Genomic DNA, 21,252 nt, shown 5'->3' with positions numbered 1-21,252 from the left:
TTTTTCACCTTTAGATCTTCGGACACTCTCCCCGTCCATGCATATCAACCTCTCACCTCCCAGCATATACAGTTCCTTCCGATTATTAATCCCCAAATGCATTACTCTGCATTTCTTTGCACTGAATTTTAGTTGCCAGGCATTAGACCATTCCTCTAACTTTTGCAGATCCTTTTTCATATTTTCCGCTCCCTCTTCGGTGTCTACTCTGTTACAAATCTTGGTATCATCTGCAAAAAGGCAAACTTTTCCTTCTAACCCTTCAGCAATGTCACTCACAAACATATTGAACAGGATCGGCCCCAGCACCCAAGCCTGAGGAACTCCACTACTCACCTTTCCTTCCTCTGAGCGACTTCCATTAACCACCACCCTCTGGCATCTGTCCGATAGCCAGTTTCTAACCCAGTTCACCACTTTGGGTCCTAACTTCAGCTTTTCAAGTTTGAAATCTAAATAAATTACATCTAGCATATGTCCTCGATTCAGCTCTCTGGTCACCCAATCAAAAAATTCAATCAGGTTCGTTTGGCACGATTTACCTTTTGTAAAGCCATGTTGCCTCAGATCCTATAACCCATTAGATTCAAGGAAGTACACTATCCTTTCTTTCAGTAACACTTCCATTATTTTTCCAACAACCGAAGTGAGGCTCACCGGCCTGTAGTTTCCCGCTTCATTCCTGTGATCACTTATGTATAGGGACCACATCCACTCTCCTCCAATCCACAGGAACCATTCTCATCTCCAGAGATTTGTTCAATAAGTCTTTAATAGGACCCGCCACAACCTCTCTGAGCGCCCTCAGTATCAAGTTGGACAAGATTTTTTTTTTAAGAATGATTGTTTCTCATATGTGATCAGGCATTTACAGGGAAATTTCAGGAAAAATGTTTCTTCCAAAACCAAAACATGAGAATTAAGCTATAGGAACATCTTACGAAGCAACTGAGTTGCCCATTCTACCCTAGAACACTAGGGGAAGGGGGCTTTAATGGGGTGGCATATCACCAGGTGGTGTTCAGGGGTTGTAATGAATGACTAGTGATGAATGGAGTTCATAATTGATTAATCTTTGGAATATAATGATTAGCAAGTCTATCTGTGCATGGCATCAGATTAACATTAGCTAATGAAGTATGACTTGTAAAAGAATGATAAATGGTATAGATGTCCCTGGAAGGGTTCAGTGATATGAAGATTTGCCTACTTAAATATCTTTTTTTTGCTTCTTTAAGAAGGGAATTGTATTATTAGCAATTAAATTTCTAGAGAACAATGCTAGAGGGGAACCTGTGCTGAAATTTAATAGCATCACCTCATCTTTTATTTCAGACTCAGAATTGCAGAACTGTGACCTGTCATTGCAAATATTGTGGATACTGCTTTCCACTTTGACCGTGATCTGCATAATATTTGCCATAATCACCATAATACTATGTTTGCAGAACAGGGTGAGTCATTGAAAACTGCAAAATATAAACAATTAAAAGCAGCATTTTCTTTGGTGAGAAGAAGAAGAATGTCTATATCTGAGCAATTTGAAGTAGAAATTATGGTGAGAAGTAGCAGAATCAATAACAGTGTCAGTGCAAAAGTCAGCCTTTATGTCTCATCCCCTTATCACGTCATTACTGGAGGGAATCAACAGTTAATTGTTGTGATTCAGTCCGAAACACAAAAAAAAAAATAAGCAAAAAGGGAGACCCAATATTCCACAGAAAAACAACCCAAAGCTAAAAACAACAGACTGTGGACGTGGATGTCCTGAAAGAAGATTTTATTCGCTCTTCACAAATAAAAGTCTGAATTAATAATACACGTATGATTGTCCTGATGGACTCTACCCGTGTTTTGGTGAGACCGCCTTCTTCAGGGTCCGGATGATGTAGGGCAGTGGTTCCCAACCCTGTCCTGGAGGACCACCAGGCCAATCGTGTTTTCAGGATAGCCCTAATGAATATGCATGGAGCAGACTTGCTTGCCTGTCACTTCCATTATATGCAAATCTCTCTCATGCATATTCATTAGGGCTATCCTGAAAACCTGATTGGCCTGGTGGTCCTCTAGGACAGGGTTGAGAACCACTGATGTAGGGTACAAAGATAAAAATATGAGCAAAACAATGTATGTGTCTTGAAACAAAGCAGAGTGGCGTGTAAAATCGCAGCTGAAATAGATAAGGACCATAATGTTCATTTAGGGGGGAATTCATCAACTGGCACTAACCGATTTAGCATGTGCTGATTACATTGGCGCACACTAAGTGATAAGACTCCCATAGTAGTATATGTGTCTTAACGTTTAGCACCCATTTATGAATTCTCCCATTAGCTGATTTAACCCTCCCCCCCCCCATTTAATCAAGCTGCAATGCCGAGCAGCACGAGTTAATTGATGAGCCGCCTATAGGAATAGATGGGTGGCTTGGCATGTAGCTTGTGCTGCTTGTCAATGCAGCTTGATAAAAGGGGAAGGGGGAGGGGGGTAATTTTATTCAACTGAAATAAGACACTGTAGAAATCTGGATTGAGGTGGAGAGAAAAAGATCTGATATTCAAGTATCAAACCCTGAAGAAGAATGAAGCTCCTGAGAGATAAATCATAAATAGAGCATAGCTCAAAATACGACTGTGTTGGATCGATAGATTAATGATCTCTGTAGTCCCCTGAATTTTGAAAGCAGTAGACAGCTAAATTATATTTTTTAAATATTTTGATAATGTAAGAATTGTGAAACAGAATTTTTTGGGAATCCAACTTTGAAAAGTGAAATTATTTGAAGATATCTGAATAATTTGAACTAAAATCTGGACTGAGATTATTTCTGGGTTTCACTAAGCAGTGTAAGAGCAAGGTAAATGCTCCGACTCTCATAGGAATTCAATGAGCATCGGAACATTTACTTCACCAGCCGGCAGTAAAAATGCCCTTATGCTGCTTAGTAAAAAGAGCCTTACGTTGAATAAGAAGTAAAGTTCATTATATCTCAACTATGATGGGCTAAAGCACGATTAACATGACAAAAATGGCCTAATGCAGGATATTTCTCTTTTTTTAAAAAAATAAAAAATTATTTATTTATATTTTAACATTTGACATCGTACAAATAAAAAAAAAAAGGAAAAATATCATGTAAATGAAATACAAAGACCCAAATTCTTTAAAGGAAATCTCCTCAATACAAGATATAGAGCTCCTTTTACAAAGGCGTGTTAGCGGTTTAACACGCGTAATAGCGCACGCTAAACCGCTGGACACGCTAGCCACTACCATCTCCTCTTGAGCAGGCAGTAGTTTTTCGGCCAGCACGGAGGTTAGCGCGTGATGAAAAGTCACGCGCGTTAACCCTGCTAGCGCGCCTTTGTAAAAGGAGTCCATAGTTAATCCACTATAATTGGGGGTGGTAGCTTAAATATAACTGAAATTAAACATAGGAAATCATATAATAGGAAACAAAACATGGAGGCCTGACTGTTCTGAGCAAATATTCCTTGAGCTATCTTAGAAAAAGGAACATTCAAGTAGTAGCAGTTAATTGCTCTCTAGCTGAAACAAATTTAGACAGCTGTTGCGATTCAAAGAAAACATATCTATGAGTCTTATAAATTATCACACACTTGCAGGGGTATCTTAAGACAAAAGTCACCCACAACTGAACTGCCTGAGGTATCAAAATAAAAAGTTGCTTTCTTCTCTTCTGGGTGGATAGAGAAACATCTTCTGGGTGGATCGATAAACATCATTCTTATAGTGTTCATCAGGAAAGATATATTGTTATACTTAAAGAACATCTTAAGCATCCTCTCCCTGTCAGAGTCAATAGCAAACTGTACGATCAATGTGGCTGAAACTTGAACCTCAAAGTCCGACCTCTCAAGGAAATTTGTCAAATCCAAACTATCAGCAGAAACATTCTGCTGGTTAGGATTTTGAGATCTAGCTTTCGTAGGGAGGTAATAAATCTTTGAAAGAGGTAGGTATGAGGTCTCGGGGACTTTCAGAATTTCACTCATATATCTTTTAAACATCACTAAGGGCGGTATAAGATGGTCATTAGGAAAATTAATAATCCAGAGATTACATCTCCTGATAGAATTTTTCATCATTTCTTGTTTAAAGTTAAAATTAGCACTGTCTTTAATCCAAGTTAGAGCTTGTACTTCCAGGGATTTTATCTTAGTCTCAAAGTCATTAGTTTTAAATTCTAAACTTGTTTCATTCGTCTTCAATTCCAAAGTTTCTGAAAGTGCAGTAGTACATTTAGTGGATCGTTGCTGAATTTGGTTCCCAAGAGAAGTCTGCATAGTTGAAATAGCCTCCCAAATAGGTTCCATCGTAAAGACCTTGGGCCTCTGTAGAGGAGGGATTTCTGCTCCGATGCTCCCTGCAGCTCCCTGTATGCCTTGAGCCACTTCAGATAAAGAAATATCTCCTTGACATTGCTGTTTTCTTGATGCCCGCTGGGAAGGTGAAATTTCCTCCTCTCGTCCCCTACTGGAGTCGGTCCTCCCGTTCCATGGGACCAGCAAGTAGGAGTCCCGGGCCGGCACGTCCAAAAAAGACTCCCCCGTCGCTCCGGGACAGCTAGGCGGATTGCAGTCTTCGGAGGATAAAGTGATGCCCGCTAAGGAGAAATCTTGCACCTCAGTTCGCGTGGGTTCGCCAGCAGAGGAAACCTCCAAACTTCTCGCTGCAGAGCTGCATTCCACAAAGGCGTCCATCAGGCCTGTGAGGAGAACAGTTTCATCCAGGAGAACCCGGAACTTGGACTTCCTTTTTACCATCAGGCTGCCATCTTGCTTTTGCTCCTTCCCCCCTCCCCCCCGATATTTCCCTTTTTAAAATTACACCATGAGAAATATACTTACACATTTACAGCTTTTCTGAGGCAAGCACAAATTTGTCATTCTATTTTTAGATGCTCATGCACATATTTTGTGAAATATGCAGAAAAGATTGAACCTTGCCTAAACCATACCCTGCAAGAATGTCTCCAACTAGATTGTAATAATGTTTTTTTAATTTTAGATTTATTGAAATTTCTCATTATAAGACCACATAATGATACATTTGCATAGAAATCAAGAAGAAAACGAAGAATAAAATAATGTGGTAAAGCAAAAGCATTTACTGTATACACAATAAAGTAATTTAATCAGTAACTTCCAACCCTTAATATTAAGAGGAAGGGTTAGAAATACTGGTTTCCTTTTACTAAACGGTGCAGGAGGTTTTTAGTACAGGCCGGTGAGGTAAATGCTGTGATGCTCATAGAATTCCTATGAGCATCAGAACATGGGGGAGAGCATGGTGCAGTGGTTAAAGCTACAGCCTCAGCACCCTGAGGTTGTGGGCTCAAACCCACACTGCTCCTTCTGAACCTGGGCAAGTCACTTAATCCCTCCATTGCCCCGGGTACATTAGATGGATTGTGAGCCCAGTGGGACAGACAGGGAAAAATGCTTGGGTACTTGAATAAATTCATGTAAACCATTCTGATCTCCCCTGGGAAAACAGTAGAGAAAATTGAATAAAAAAAGTTGAATAAATTTACCTTACTATCCTGCACTAAAAACCTCTAGTGCCATTTAGTAAAGCCAGCAACTGTGAGGAAAGAAGACTCAGGACTCCTTTTACAAAGCCACGGTAGAGATTTCTACCAAAAGCCAGTGAGGTAAATGCTCTGATGCTCATAGGAATTCTAAGAGTGTCAGAACATTTACTTTGCCAGCCAGCAGTAGAAACCTCTACTGCAGCTTTGTAAAAGCCAGCGTCAAGCAGCAGATGCTACTCATATTATCTTTTTCTATCCTATTTTGTAAATGGAGTTCACGTTCTTGTATTTTTGTATATACTCTGATGGATCCTTTTCCCTGTGCGGTCAACCAAGTATATTAAACTTGAACCTGAACCTAAAAGAACATCCTTCAGAAAATGGAAGAAAGATCTGACTGAAGCTAAGAGGAAACAGGATAAGGAATGACAAGTCAAATGCAAAGCTCTGATAAGGCAGGCAAAGAGAGACTTTGAAAAAAAGATTGCTTTGGAGGCAAAAACACATAATAAGAACTTTATTTTAGGTATACTAGAAGCAAGAAGCCAGTAAAAGAATTAGTTGAACTGTTGGATGATCGATGGGTAAAAGGGGCACACAAAGAGGACAAAACCATAGAAGAGACTTACCCCCTCTTTTATTAAAGTGCACTAACCGATTAGCACGCGCTAATTGAATTAGTGCACGCTAAACGCTAAAGCATCCATTGACTAGCATCACACATTAGTGTTTAGCATGCACTAATTGGTTAGCGCATCTTAGTAAAAGAGGGCCTAAATCTGTAACCTGTCATTAAAATCGTCCATAGAGGATGACTAATGTACCATATATACTTGACTATAAGTCGATCCAAATATGTCGAGACCCCATTTTTCCCCCAAAAAGGAGGAAAAATGTTTGACTCGAATATAAGTCGGGTGGCTGAATATTCAAGTGCCCTGCCCTGCCAGGATCTGCACCCAGCACCCCCTCCCTTTCCTCTCAGGCTATGCACCCAACCCCCTTCCCTCCATCCCCTTTCAGGCTCTATGCCCAGCCCCTCCTTGCCAGGCACTGCACATAGCCCCACTCCCTGCCCTGACCATTATACTTCCTCTGCCGCTGGAATCCTTGGTGGTCCAGAGGTGTAGCGGGCAGGAGCGAGCTTTCCGTGTTCCTGCCCCGCTGCTAACCTGGTCAGTCGCTGCCATGAGTTCCGACTTCTGTCGCTGAGTGGTACCAAGCGTGCTTTGTTGCTGCTGCTCGGCGCTAAGCAGCTTTCTGAATGGCTTCCGTGAATTCTCGCGGGGCTGCTGATAAATCATATTCTGCAAAATGCTCTAAATTCAACCTTCCATCCCTAAAAAAACTTGACTGTCTCATTAATAACATCAATACTAAGGGGGGCCCCTGATAGACTCAATGCCCCCTTCCTTTGGTTCATTCATTCATATTCTAGTAAATGAAAGTTTACAGCACAGTTTTGTGCCCAAATCATGGAAGGAAGCTACTATTTGCCCAATTATCAAAGATCATAAAATGATCCAAGAAGAAAAAAAAAAAATTACAGACCCATTTCTAACATTCCTTTTCTAGCGAAATTAACGGAGAAGCTCATATTTAATCAGATTTCAGAATTCATCGAGAATATAAACATTCTTCACCCAAACCAAACAGGCTTTAGGTAGCATCATTCTACTGAACAATCTTTGATAGGCATGACAACTTCCATCTTGTACCATCTGTTCTCCTAATCCGGGGGTCGGCAACCTGCGGCTCCAGAGCCGCATGCGGCTCTTTTCCACCTTTGCTGCGGCTCCAGTAGTGTGTCACACAGGTATGCATCTTACAAGTCCAGCGTCGCGGCGGGAAATAGCCATGCTGAGCAGTGAGCTCAGCACATACACAGATGAAAGCCTTGCTTGCTGATTGGTCCGGCGGCCCCGCCCCGCCGTGCCGCCGGACCAATCAGCAAGCAAGGCTTTCATCTGTGTAGTGCTGAGCTCACTGCTCAGCATGGCTATTTCCCGCTGCGACGCTGGACTTGTAAGGTGCCTGAAAAAGAAATCATCCTGGCTGGGGTCAGTGTCATGCTCCGGAGATCTACAGCCTTCCTATCTCCCTCTCCCTTCTACCTGCTTCCGGCCACATCCCCTGCTCCGCGGCTCTCTTCGGCAACTCAGCAGCAGCTTCTGACGTCGGGGCCTACCCTCTGCGAGTCCCGCTTGTTTCAACTTCCTTTTTCCACAAAGGCGGGACTCGTAGAGGGAAGGCCTCGATGTCGGCAGCTTGTCTTGATCACTGCTGCTGACGAGTTGCTGAAGAGAGCCGCGGAGCAGGGGGGTGTTGCCAGGTGCAGGTAGAAGGGAGAGGGCCAGATGCAGGACTCGTGGGTGAGGGAGGAGAAGAGAGAGAGAAAGAGAGAGGGGAGGGAAACAAAAGGAAATCTTTCATACTGGGCTGGGCCGGAGTGGAGGGAGGGTGGAAAGATTCTAGCTACAGGGTGCAGTAACAAAGGAAAAGGGGGGAAAGCTGAAAATGGAGATAGTGACACAAAGAAGAGAAAGGGTAAGCAGGACCTACTGAATAAGGATAGAGATACAGAGGGGACATGAAGAGAAGGTGAAATAGAGACATAGAAGTAATGCTGAAAAAGTGGGGGGGGGGAGATAAAGACATTGAAAGGGCAAATGGTGAACATGGCGTAAAGATAAGGACAGAGACAAATGAAGATTCTGAAAAAGTGGTGAGATAGGGATATAGGTGAGATGGACACAAAGAAGGGTGATGCTGGAAAATAGGTGGAATGGTAATTCTGACAGACACAGAAGGGAAATGCTGGATCAAGGAGAGATGGGGCTCAGGCTGGATGGAATGAGGAGAAATGCCTTGTTGGCCCGGAACTTCCTCTCCTACGTCAGAATTGACGTCAGGGAGCGGAATGCTGGTCAGCGCAACACTTCTGCAGGGAAAGCTTGGGACGGCGGTGGCTTGGGGGCTGTTCCCCGATTGCGGTGGCAGCAAACCGAGTGGCTTGGGGGAGGGCACGGAGACAGAAAGAAGGGGGAACAGGGAGACAGAAAGAAAAAGTTGGGGGAGAGAATGAGGTCTGGAGGAGAGGAAACATACAGGAGGCTGAAAGAAAGGAAGAAAGATTGGATGCACAGTCAGAAGAAGAAAGTGCAACCAGAGACTCATGAAATCACCAAATAGAAAAGGTAGGAAAAATGATTTTATTTTCAATTTAGTGATCCTGTATATAGCATTAAGATAAGAAACAATATATGCAGTGTTAGATTTGTTTTATAATGGTTTTGCGGCTCCAAGTTTTTTTTTCTTTTCGAAAACGGGTCCAAGTGGCTCTTTATGTCTTAAAGGTTGCAGACCCCTGTCCTAATCTCTCTGGATCTATCCTCTGCTTTTGACACCATCGACCATACCCTCCTCCTTGAAAGACGTGAATCAATAGGTATATCTGATAAGGCTCTTTTGTGGCTTCAATCCTATTGTTCTTCCCAATATTTAAAGGTTTCGTTCAATAACTCTTTTTCTGATAAATTCACCACTGATTTCGGAATTCCACAAGGGTCCATTCTTTCACCTCTCCTATTCAACATCTTTCTGGCTCCTCTGATAATCCTCTGCCAATCAATTGGATTCAATGCATTTGCATATGCTGATGATACTCAGCTTTTACATCCCATAGACACTGAGAACCTCTAAGACGTCTTGACAATCATCAGTAAACTTGAGCAAGTTCATCAGTGGCTTGATGGCAATAGGCTATCACTAAAATCAAAAGTAATGTTATTTCCTTGGAAAGATGGTCTCAAACTTAAACTCCCTATCACACTTAATGGCAATACATTTGAAACAGTTAATACTATTAAGATCTGAGGTGTTTTTTTCAACCACAAACTCTCGTATGATGAACATATCAGCAGTATAGTTAAGTCCACCTTTTTCCAATTACGTCAAATATGCTCATTTTCAAAATTCTTAGAATCCAAATCACTCAATATACTAATACATTCCCTGGTAATCTCCAAGATTGATTACTGTAACACACTATGTAAAGGAATTACTCTAAAGGAAATACGTCACTTACAAATTATCCAAAATTCATCTACCAAACTCATTATGAAAGCAAAAAAATTTGAACATATTTCACCCCTTCTAAAGAAATCTCACTGGCTTCCCGTTGCACATTGGATAACTTATAAAATTTGTTTATTAAATTCAAGACACTCCTTTCTAATACCCCAGCGTTCATTAATAGACTTCTTATTCCGTATACTTCAGCAAGAGTACTCCGATCCAATGATCAACATTTATTAACAGTTCCCTCACAGAGGGGGCGTGGCTTGGACACGCATGAAGGAGGTCGGTTAGCAGAAGAGCTCCATATAAAAAGTCCTTGAAAGAATAAAAAAGTCGCAAAAATTTGAAGAATTAAGATTAAATTTATGATAAAAATAAACTCGATGGCGTCAGGAAAGCAAAATAAAAACGACTTCGCAGTCTCTGGAAGCAGCAAGAGAGCAAAGCCCGAACAAGAGACAGGATCCAAAACCGCAGATCCAGAAGTAATGAAAGAACTTAAAGAAATCAAACAAATGCTTTCAATTCTCACAAAAAAAGTTACAGAATTAACAGATGATGTTTCAACATTAAATAAAAAGATGGATCTAATCGAATTAAAATCTAACGATTTAGAAGAAAGAATGATAACTGTTGAAGAAGAAATTTTAAACACAAAAACTGAAAAAAAGAAAATTGAAACACTTACTAAAGAACTGGAGGATTACTCGAATCGTGAGAGAAGAAGCAATGTTCGTCTGATAGGTTTACCGGAAGGAGCAGAAAAGGGGAATCCGGTGACCTTTATAGAAAACTTATTACCAAAACTACTTCCTCTACAAACTAAATATCCCATAGAGATTGAAAGAGCACATAGAGTGCCAACAAAGAGATCAGAAAAGCATCAAGGACCGAGGCCACTGATATTTAAACTACTACGCCACCAACAGGTCATGGAAATTTTTCATCTTGCAAAACAGAATAAAGGTTTACAATATCAAGATGCCCGTATTCACTTTGTCCCGGATTTTGCAAAAAGCACAGCAATTAAAAGAAAGAAACTGCTGGATTTGAGACCACAACTACGTGAACTGGGAGCAAAATTTGGTCTTGTATACCCAGCAAATATGAAAGTAACCATAGCAAACAAAACTTTAACCTTTGATAATCCTGAAGAGCTACAAAAATATATACTAAACCAGGAAATGCCAATGTCATCTTAATTTTCTTTATTTTATTATAATGAATGTCAAGTTTGAATGTCTTATAATATAAACAGGTAGGGGAAATGATATGTATTAAGAAGAGCTAATATCACCTTGTATTTTTTGAAATTATTGATTGAATATAATAAGTATTTAGCAGATGAAAAACGGTATAGAATGTTTTTGACTCTGTTCAAAAAATTCCTACATTCTAGAATGGAATGATTCTTTAAATGATAAATTAACATATAAGTATACAAGATCTTAGATAAAAGTAATATAGTTTTTAAACAAGGAAGAATATAATATTTATTAGATAATAAATAAGAACTTGAATATAAAAACGAGATATAAGCCCTTAATTGGTTTTAGAAAGTTAATAAATAAATTAACTATTGATATTAATAATAACAGATGCTGTAATGAGCAGATCCTAAATACTATTATGTGATTGAATCATGGTCCAGAGCTTTCTTCCTATGGAATGTATGTAAGAATGAATGAAGATCTATGTATGTATATATAACCCACTTCTCAGAAGACAATACAGGAAGAATAAACCTATTAAAAATCCTTTCTCGGATTCAATGGAACTACAAATCCCAGAAGTCCTTGCAAAAGGAAATACATGTAAAGAATAACTCTTAAAACCGGATGAACTATGAACAAATATGAATAAATAAACTACTAGACTTGACAATAAAAGATAAAGGATTACATCGGATGAAAGATCACAAAATAAACTAAAATTAGATCGTCGCTGGAACCGGAACTTATTCGGAATTAACAAACTATTGAAAAGAAATGAATAATACTCTGGATATAAAAAATACGAAGAAGAAGAAAGGAAGAAAAAATAATATTTACTTGGATGAATAAAGATAATGGAATGACACATCTTTAACTTTGATATATCTTAAAAATGAAACTAGGAAGTATGTTATATGAATGAGGTATGACTCTGTATAATGAAGGAAGGAAGCTCTGGAACGGGAAAAAAAAAAAAATCACATAGTACAAGTAGCACACATATGTGAAACATTGTTTATTTTCCAAAGAAATGAAACATCTCATTATATAATATATAAGTTTAAAAGAATTATAAGGATCTAGAATATATTCATAAACTTATATATTACTTAAAAATATTATAAAGAAATAGAATTAGAAAATATAAAGGTGATATATATGAATTTAAAAAAAAAAAAATTTACAATATTTTTCATATTATCTGAAATAATAAGATATACTAATAGTTATAAAATATGAAAATGATACAGAAAATAATAATTGAAAAGATTAAATTTAACATTGGGGGAAAAAAAAAAAAAGGCAAAATGTTTAAATATTATATGGATTGTTAATGTTATTTAGTAATATATGATATATTTGTGACTTATATCTGAATCTTAACAGGAAATGGACTTTTGTGGAGTGTTTTGATACCTGACCTAAGATGCGTGTTGCCAAGCATACACAGATAATATTGGGGGGGAAGGGAGGGGAGGGAGGGAAGAGGGGAAGAAAGAGAATGGGGAAAATATATTATTACAATGTGTGGATATCTGAAAATAATAATCATATGATTTCATGTCAAATTTTAATTACAAAAGTAAATGGATATTAAAATTTTTTCAATTAATGTCAATGGCTTAAATCATCCTATAAAAAGAAAAAAATTATTAGGTTTTCTCCATAAGCAAAACGCAGATATTTATTTCCTACAAGAGACACACCTTTCGGACACTGAATCTAGGAAGCTAACAGAAGGATGGATATCAAAATGTTTTTATTCACCGGCAATAGGGAAGAAAGCAGGGGTAGCGATAATAATAAATAAGAAATGCAAAGCTGATTTTAAATTAATAAATTCTGACTCTTCAGGAAGATGGATACATGTTAAAATGGATCTGGGAAATACAACCCTGGATTTATTTAATCTTTATGCTCCTAATTCGAACCAAATGGAGTTTTTTAATCAAATTCAACAGATATTACTACCACTGGCTACTTCTAACTTAGTAGTAGCTGGAGATTTCAATGCTGTAATGGATCCAATTGTGGACAAGAAACCAAGTAAAATCATAAAATCTTTAGGATTAGATAATTTAATACAATCTTGTAATTTAATAGATATATGGCGTATCCTTCATTTTAATGATCGGGAATATTCTTTTTGTTCTCAGGTCCATAAATCTTTTTCAAGAATTGATTATATTTTTGTAACTAATAACATAGCGCAGCGTGTATCAAAAGCAGTTATAGATCCCATTATAATTTCAGATCATGCTGGTGTGTGGATTAACCTTAAGAATTATAATATTGATCAATTTAATTCAATATGGAGATTTAATAATGATTTATTAGCAGATTCGAAATTCTTAGAAGATCTTAAAGTAAAAATGCAAGAATTCTTTCAACTTAATTCTTCAGATGACATTAATATAGAAATTTTATGGGATGCTTTTAAAGCAACAATGAGAGGAAATATTATTTCTTATTCAGCTTTTATTAAAAAACAACTTAAAAAACAATATGAAGATATGGAAAAACAAATTAAATTATTAGAAAATAAATTAATTAAAAAATGGGAAAACAATACATTACAAGAGTTGTTAAAAGTAAAAGTTAAATATAATGAGATTTCTTCTCAATATGTGAGAAAAGACATTTTCAATAAACAAGTACAATATTATGGCAATTCAAATAAAGCGGGAAAATTATTAGCAAATTTTCTTAAAGCAAAGAAAAGAAAATCTAAGATTATTGCAATAAAAGATATACAAGGTAACACACATACCAGCACAAAAGATATTATAACACAATTTCTTGATTTTTATAAAGAATTATACACTTCTAATTCTTATAAAAATAAAGAACAAGAAGGATTAACATTCTTAAATTCCTTTCTTGGACCTAATATTCCGGATCATATAAAAGGAAGTTTAGAAGATCCTATATCTTTAAAAGAAATAGAAACAGCATTGAAGTTTCTTAGAGTTGGATCCGCTCCAGGTGGAGATGGGTATACTGTTGAATTTTATAAATCATTTCAAAATATCATTTTACCACATCTGTTAAATTTATATCAATATCAAATAAAGAATGAAAATATTTCAGGTACTATGGCAGAATCGATAATTATAGTCTTACCAAAACCAAACAAAGATCCTACTCTGGTTTCAAATTACAGGCCAATTTCGTTATTAAATGTGGATAATAAATTAATGGCTAAAGTATTAGCACTTAGATTGGCAAAAGCTCTTCCTTTCATTATAGATGTACATCAAACAGGATTTATTGCTAAAAGACATTCATCAAATAATACTAGACTAGCATTCCACTCATTAAATTTAGCAAAAAATATAAATGATCCAGCTTTTCTAATATCTTTAGATGCAGAAAAAGCTTTTGATAGAGTGGAATGGAATTTTATGTATCAAGCTTTACAATGGTTTGGTATAGGCTCCGGTTTTATTAAAATGATCCAGACATTGTATAGCTCTCCTGGTGCAAGATTATATATTAATAATAATTTATCAACTAGATTTAATTTGCATAGGGGAGTTAGACAAGGATGCCCTTTGTCTCCATTACTTTTTGATATTGTCTTAGAACCTTTATTAATTGCAATAAATAAGACTAAGGAGATAAAGGGAATCACGTTTTCCAACTGGGAATTTAAACTTTCTGCATATGCAGATGATATTTTATTATATTTAAGAGAACCGGATACTACTATTCCATGTATACTTAATTTATTAGAGAAATTCGGCACTTTTTCTGGATATAAAATTAATTGGAGCAAATCTGAAGTCCTCCCAATTAATGTTCATTGTACGAAAGGACTATTTGACCCATATTCATTTATTTGGAAAGAAGATGGAATAAAATACTTAGGAATTATGATCAAAAATACAATAGAAGACACAGTCAAAGAGAATGAAAAACTTTTATTGAAAAAAATAACAGAAATGTGTGAGCAATGGAATCCATTACATCTTTCTTGGTGGGGAAGAATTCAAACAATTAAAATGATGGTATTGCCTGTGGTTTGTTATCAAATGAGTATGATACCAATATTTTTTCAGGGGTCATTTTATAAAAAACTTAACAATATTCTTACAAAATTTGTTTGGTTTGGGAAAAGACCAAGAATCGCTTTAGTATCATTACAAAGACCAATTGTGGAAGGGGGGGTAAATTTTCCAAATTTTTATAGGTATCATCAAGCCTATATTTTAAGACAGGGTATGTATTGGATCCTCCCAGATCTCATGGAAAATGTACCAGATTGGCTGTATTTAGAATGGCAGCTCCTGTTCCCTTTATATCCAGAACATCTAATTACCATAACAATGCCTAGGAGATATAAAGATAACAGAATCTTTTTAGATACTTGGAAAACATTGAGATACATAAGTAACCTATCACCAGAACCAATAGCTAAATCTCTAAATCAATCAATATGGGTAAACTCCAGGATCAGAATTGGCGGATTTAAAATCGTCTGGAAACAATGGATAAATGCAGGAATAAGAACATTGAATGATGTCATATCAGAAGGTTCCTTGCTTAGTTTTTCACAATTGCAAAATAAATTTGGACTAAATAAAACACAATATTTTAAATGGATGCAATTGAAGCAAGCCATTCAGGTAGGGTTCCCTGAATGGAAAGATCTTAATACCCAATATAGTTTGCAAGTTTTATGTTTCCAGGCGGATTTCTTGGGACACCAAGCCGCAAAATGGTATAAATTAATATATGGATTTCTAAATAAAAAAAAGAAAACTGGACTTAGGGATATTTGGAGCATTGAGATTGGACAGACAATTTCTGCATCTCAATGGCCAAGATTCTGGTCCTGGAGATTAAGATTAACAAAGTCAGCATCTATGAGTCAAACATGGATATTTTTATTACATAGAGTGTTATGGACCCCGACGCGCTTGCAAAAAATAGATAATACTAGATCTAATAGATGCTGGCATTGTAAAATAGAAGTAGGGACATTAGATCATTTAATTTTTTTTTTGTCCTTGCATAAAAGCCTATTGGAATTTAATTTGGCCCCAAATTAACATATTACTAGAAAATCATATTGGTCTCTCATATGATACCATATTATTTGGTACTGCAATGAGAACACAAAGTCCAATATCAGCAAACAATAACAAATTGCTTTTAATATTGACAGGAGTTGCCATGCAGCAAATCACACAAAATTGGAAGGATTATACCAAGCTAAATTATACATTCTGGTGGAACTCGGTGTGTCACATATACAAAATGGAGAAAATATTAGCATTACAACAAGGAAATATAAAAAATTTTAAGAAAATATGGGATCCATTGACAAAATATTCTAAAGATCAGATATCTTAACACATTGATAATAATAATATAGGGTTAGGGAGGGAAATATAGAAATTAATATGAGGAAAAATGAAAAAACAAATAACAGGGGAAAGGGATTCAATATATATGATATGATATTGTACATACAACTATAATTATTATAAACTAAATATTATGCTATTTATTTATTGTAAGAATGAAAATTTTATAAATAAAAATTTAAAAAAAAAAAAAAAAAAACAGTTCCCTCACTAAAAATAATTACATGGCAGCAAAACATCTTCTCAGTCATGGCACCACAAACGTGGAACTCTCTTCCTATCCACTTAAGAGAAGAACGCTTCCTGGATAGATTTAAAAGTAACTTAAAATGCTTTCTTTTCTGAGATGCCTTTGATCTTTAGCCCTGCTTGATAGGCCGTTTTGATTTCATTAGAATTCCCTTTTCTCTGCAGAATTGCTATTCCTTGCTTTTTCCTTTCTCCCTTTATTTCATTATTCTTATCTCTTTATTTCTGTTCTCTTTTCTATTCTGTCTTCTTTCTGCTAGTTCCTACTCACCCATCCTATTGTTCTTCCCTTTTGTATTATTTTTACTATCAAATATTGTATTTCCATCCTTCCCTTTTGGCACTGTAAGTCTTGTAGGTCTATCGTATGTCTGTCATATTGTACCCGCTGAATGTTATAAATTATATTTATGTTCATCACTTAGAAGTTTGATTAAGCGATTTATCAAATTTTAATAAACTTAAAAAATATCTTAAAAAACAATGCTGATGTGTTAGGAGAACTGAAACAAATCTCTGTAAACATGTAAGATATAAAGAGTGGCAAACCACCTGGACTGGATGATATGTTGAAACCCTCTGCTCAGTGTGCAAAGTCAGCCAAGAAAGTAAATAGAATGTTAGGAATTACCGTATATACTCGAATATAAACCAGGATTTTTGGGCCAAAAAACTGGCCCAAAAATGGGGGTCCTGGTTTATATTTGGGTCATTCCCCAGCAGTGGCGTACCTAGGGTATGTGGCACCCGGGGCCCATCATTTTTTGACACCCCCCCCCCCTCATGTAAAATTTTTTTTTTTTTTTTTTTTTGCAATAACCATGAAATGGAATAAATGGTCAGAATAGAAACAGGCAGTGAAAATTTTCTTTTTTTTTTTTTTTTTTTTTTCCAAAGTATTTTTATTGAGAATGGCAAAAGGTCCAGACAAGCAACCATGGTCTGTACAGAAACTTATACATTATCAAAAAGAACACAGAATGAGAGTAACAGCAACAACAAGCATGAACAAGCCTCTCCCAAGAGAAAATTGCCAATGAGAGGCATAGCAATACACAACAAAAGGCCAAAACTTGGGGCAAGCAAACAAATCCCACCCCAGAACCCACAAGAATAATAAGCCGGACTAGACCCTCAGCCATATTTTATAATGAAAAAAACCCCCACAAGCAACAACACCCAGACCGCTCACCAGACACACCAATCCGCACAACAAGCACCCAAGAAACACCCAGCCACCACCCAGACAAAACTACCAGACACACCTACCCCACCAAGCCCAGACCCAACCCCCCCTCCCCAGAGAGTGCAAGCGCAAAGTGGACCGTGAAAAGGGCAGCTGCAGAAGTGGAAAGCCCCAGATAAGTAGGTTAGCTAAAGAAAGCCCACAGATAGAAGAAATCAGGATAACAGAAGTTCCAACAAATGCTCCCACAGAAAATTTTCTTTTATTGAACCTCATTTATGTAACCATTATTCCAAACATAACATAACATAAATTATGTCTGAATTGTCATGACATCAGAAGTACATATGGAGTAGTTGCAGGTGATGCTTGGGACAGTTCTGATTATGTTAGTTTGGTTTTATGTGTTTTTTTAATAGAAGGGTTTTTATTTCTTTTTTTAAGGTTTTGTAGTTTGTGGTCGAGGTCAATAGGTTGTAGAGTTGGGGGTCAAGTGTTGCAGCTCGAATGGCTAGGAGGTTGTCGAACAGTTTTTTTCTTTTGACGTTTTTGGTTGGAGGGTGTGTGAATGGTGCGTGAGTTCTCCTATGTCTGTTTGAAGTGGATTGAATTATTTAGCTGAAGAAATTAGTTACCCCCCCCCCATTCCACACACATTAATTCTCTTCCATTTTTGTTCCCATTATAAAAAAACACTGATAAGTTCCCAGGAAAAAAATACATTAAAATAAGAAGTGAAAACAAAGGCCCCTACAGATGAGAACATAACATAAGAATAGCCTAACTGGGTCACACCAATGGTCCATCATGCCCAGTAGCCCATTCTCATGGTAGCCAATAGTGCTGCCCGATTCAGAGAAAAATATTTCATTCGATCCGATTCACCCTGTTGAATCGATTTTTCGATTAGATTCACTGTTAATGACACCGCTTTTTAAGTTTAAACAAAGTATAACAATAAATTTCACAACAACAATAAATTTCACAAAGTACTTAAAAAAAAAAAAATCACATTTTTCCATTAAAGCAGTTCTGGAGACATTTGCTTGAACAGTCTTTTTTCCCAGTCCATAAGCAAGCAATATGAAAAAGATTTCCTTAATTATCTACTCAAACATTTTTGCTATTTACTTTCATTGTACCTATACTATTATTCAGTAGAAAAAATGGACTTAACTGTGCAGGAAATGAATCTCCTCATACACCCACCATATAGTGCAAAAATGTGCAAAGGTCTGTTTTTTTCTTTCGATCACTACATAGCCTAATGCCACACAAGCAGCGCTGTTACAAACATATTCTGAAGGTCAATGCTAAGGTTGACAAAGTTTCCTTCCTTGGACCAGAAGGAGATACTGACAAACCACTGGAAGAGATTCTAAAACAACTACCCAGAAATAACACCCAAAGACCCACTCAGTGTGTGAACCAGTTGAGTGGAGTGGACTAACTGGGGGTGGAAATGGGCCCAGAGTTTGCTCAGCAGAATTTCCCAGACTACCTCTTCCTCTCAACACACTGACATGCTACCACCACCACCAACACTAGGAACACCTCACCGAGTATGCCAGCAATGCTTATAAACTTTATAAAACACATTATTATATTTTCTTATAAAGCATATATTTTAACTGAACTCAGCCTTGCCATTCACAAAAATAGAAAAGTTCCCATTTCAAGCTGTCTCATGTACACTTTTCAAATCTAACATATTGTAATCACAAAACAGAAAATAAAATTATTTTTTCTACCTTTTGTTCTCTGATCAATATTCAAATCTTGTTGGTCCCAGGCTCTTGTTGTCTTGCTTGCCAGGGTCTCCTTTCTCCGTGCTAACCATCCGTCTGCCATCTCTGTTCTCCCCTTCCGTTTCCCTTCCCTCTCCCGGAGATCTGGCATCTTTCCTTTTTTTTGTCTCCATCCACAGATTCACCTTTTCTCAACTCCCCACCACCCCAGGATCCACCATCTCTCCCTTTCTGTTCCCAACTATCCTCCTATCCAGTATCTCTATCCCCCCTCCACACCATCCCCTGTTTCCAAGTTCTCTCCCTTTCTGTTCCTTCCCTCCCTAAATCCCATTATGCACCATCTCTCTCCCACTCCTCTGTTTTTAGACCCATTATTTCTAACCCCCAAAGTCTGGCATATGCATGTATCTTTGAACCCCCCCTTCCCTCTCTCCCTCTGTGTACTTTTACACCAGGACCCCCCTCCTCCGAAGGTCTGTCCCCCCTCCGAAGGGCTACACCCCACCCCTGAAGACCTGCACCCCCCGAAGGACTTTACCTCCCACCCGAAGGTCTGTCCCCCTCTGAAGGCCTAAACCCCACCCCTGAAGGACTGCACCCCCCCCCCCGAAGGCCTGCACTCCCTTGAAGGTCTGCACCCCCCCGAAGGCCTGTCCCCCCCTTGAAGGCCTGTCCCACCCCCTTGTAGGCCTGTCCCCCCTTTAAGGCCTGCCTGCCTGCCTTTCCCCCCCTTGAAGGCCTGTCTCCCCCTTGAAGGCCTGCACCCCCCTTGAAGGCCTGCACCCCCCCTTGAAGGCCTGCACCCCCCCTTGAAGGCCTGTCCCCCCCCTTGTAGGCCTGTCCCCCCCCTTGTAGGCCTGTCCCCCCCCTTGTAGGCCTGTCCCCCCCTTGAAGGCCTGCCTGCCTTTCCCCCCTTGAAGGCCTGCACCCCCTTGAAGGTCTGCACCCCCCCAAAGGCCTACACCCCCCCCGAAGGTCTGCACCCCCCTGAAGGCCTGCCTGCCCCCCTTGAAGGCCTGCACCCCTTGAATGTCTGCACCCCCCCCCCCGAAGGCCTGTCCCCCCTTGAAGGCCTGCCTGCCTGCCTGTCACCCCCTCCCCCTTGAAAGCCTGCTTGCCTGCCTGCCCGCCCCACCCTGAAGGCCTGATGCCCCGACCCACCCCGAAGGACCGCTCGCCCCCCTGGCCTCCCCGCACCACCTATGAACAGCCGCAGCAGGATCGCGAAGTCAGCGTCGGGTACCAGCCCTAAGGGGGTGTTCCCGGCCTTGCCGTTCAGTCCCCCGCCACCCCCGAAGGACCGCTCGCCCCCCTGGCCTCCCCGCACCACCTATGAACAGCCGCAGCAGGATCGCGAAGTCAGCGTCAGCGATCCCTGCTGCTTCCTGCGCCACGGTCCCGCCCCTCCTCTGACGTCAGAGGAGGGGCGGGATCGCGTCGTAGGAAGCAGCGCAGGGATGCTGACGCTGACTTCGCGATCCTGCTGCGGCTGTTCATAGGTGGTGCGGGGAGGCCAGGGGGGCGAGCGGTCCTTCGGGGGTGGCGGGGGACTGAACGGCAAGGCCGGGAACACCCCCTTAGGGCTGGTACCCGGGGCGGCCCGCCCCCCCCGCCCCCCCCTAGGTACGCCACTGTTCCCCAGTGACCACCCGAAACTCTCCCGGACTTCCTGCAGGCCTGCCTTAGGCCAGGACAGGAGGGATCCCTCCCTTCTCCTGTCCTGGCCGACCCTAATACTAATTACCACCCTCCTTTGCTATCTGTTCCCTGGTGGTCCAGCGTGTATCCCACACTGAGATCCTTTGTAAAGGTAGCAGCCAGCGGCGCACCCGGGCTGGCATAC

Source organism: Geotrypetes seraphini, chromosome 5, assembly GCF_902459505.1.
Source record: "Geotrypetes seraphini chromosome 5, aGeoSer1.1, whole genome shotgun sequence".
In the NCBI taxonomy this organism is placed as follows: domain Eukaryota; kingdom Metazoa; phylum Chordata; class Amphibia; order Gymnophiona; family Dermophiidae; genus Geotrypetes; species Geotrypetes seraphini.
Note: the sequence above shows the minus strand (reverse complement) of the source record.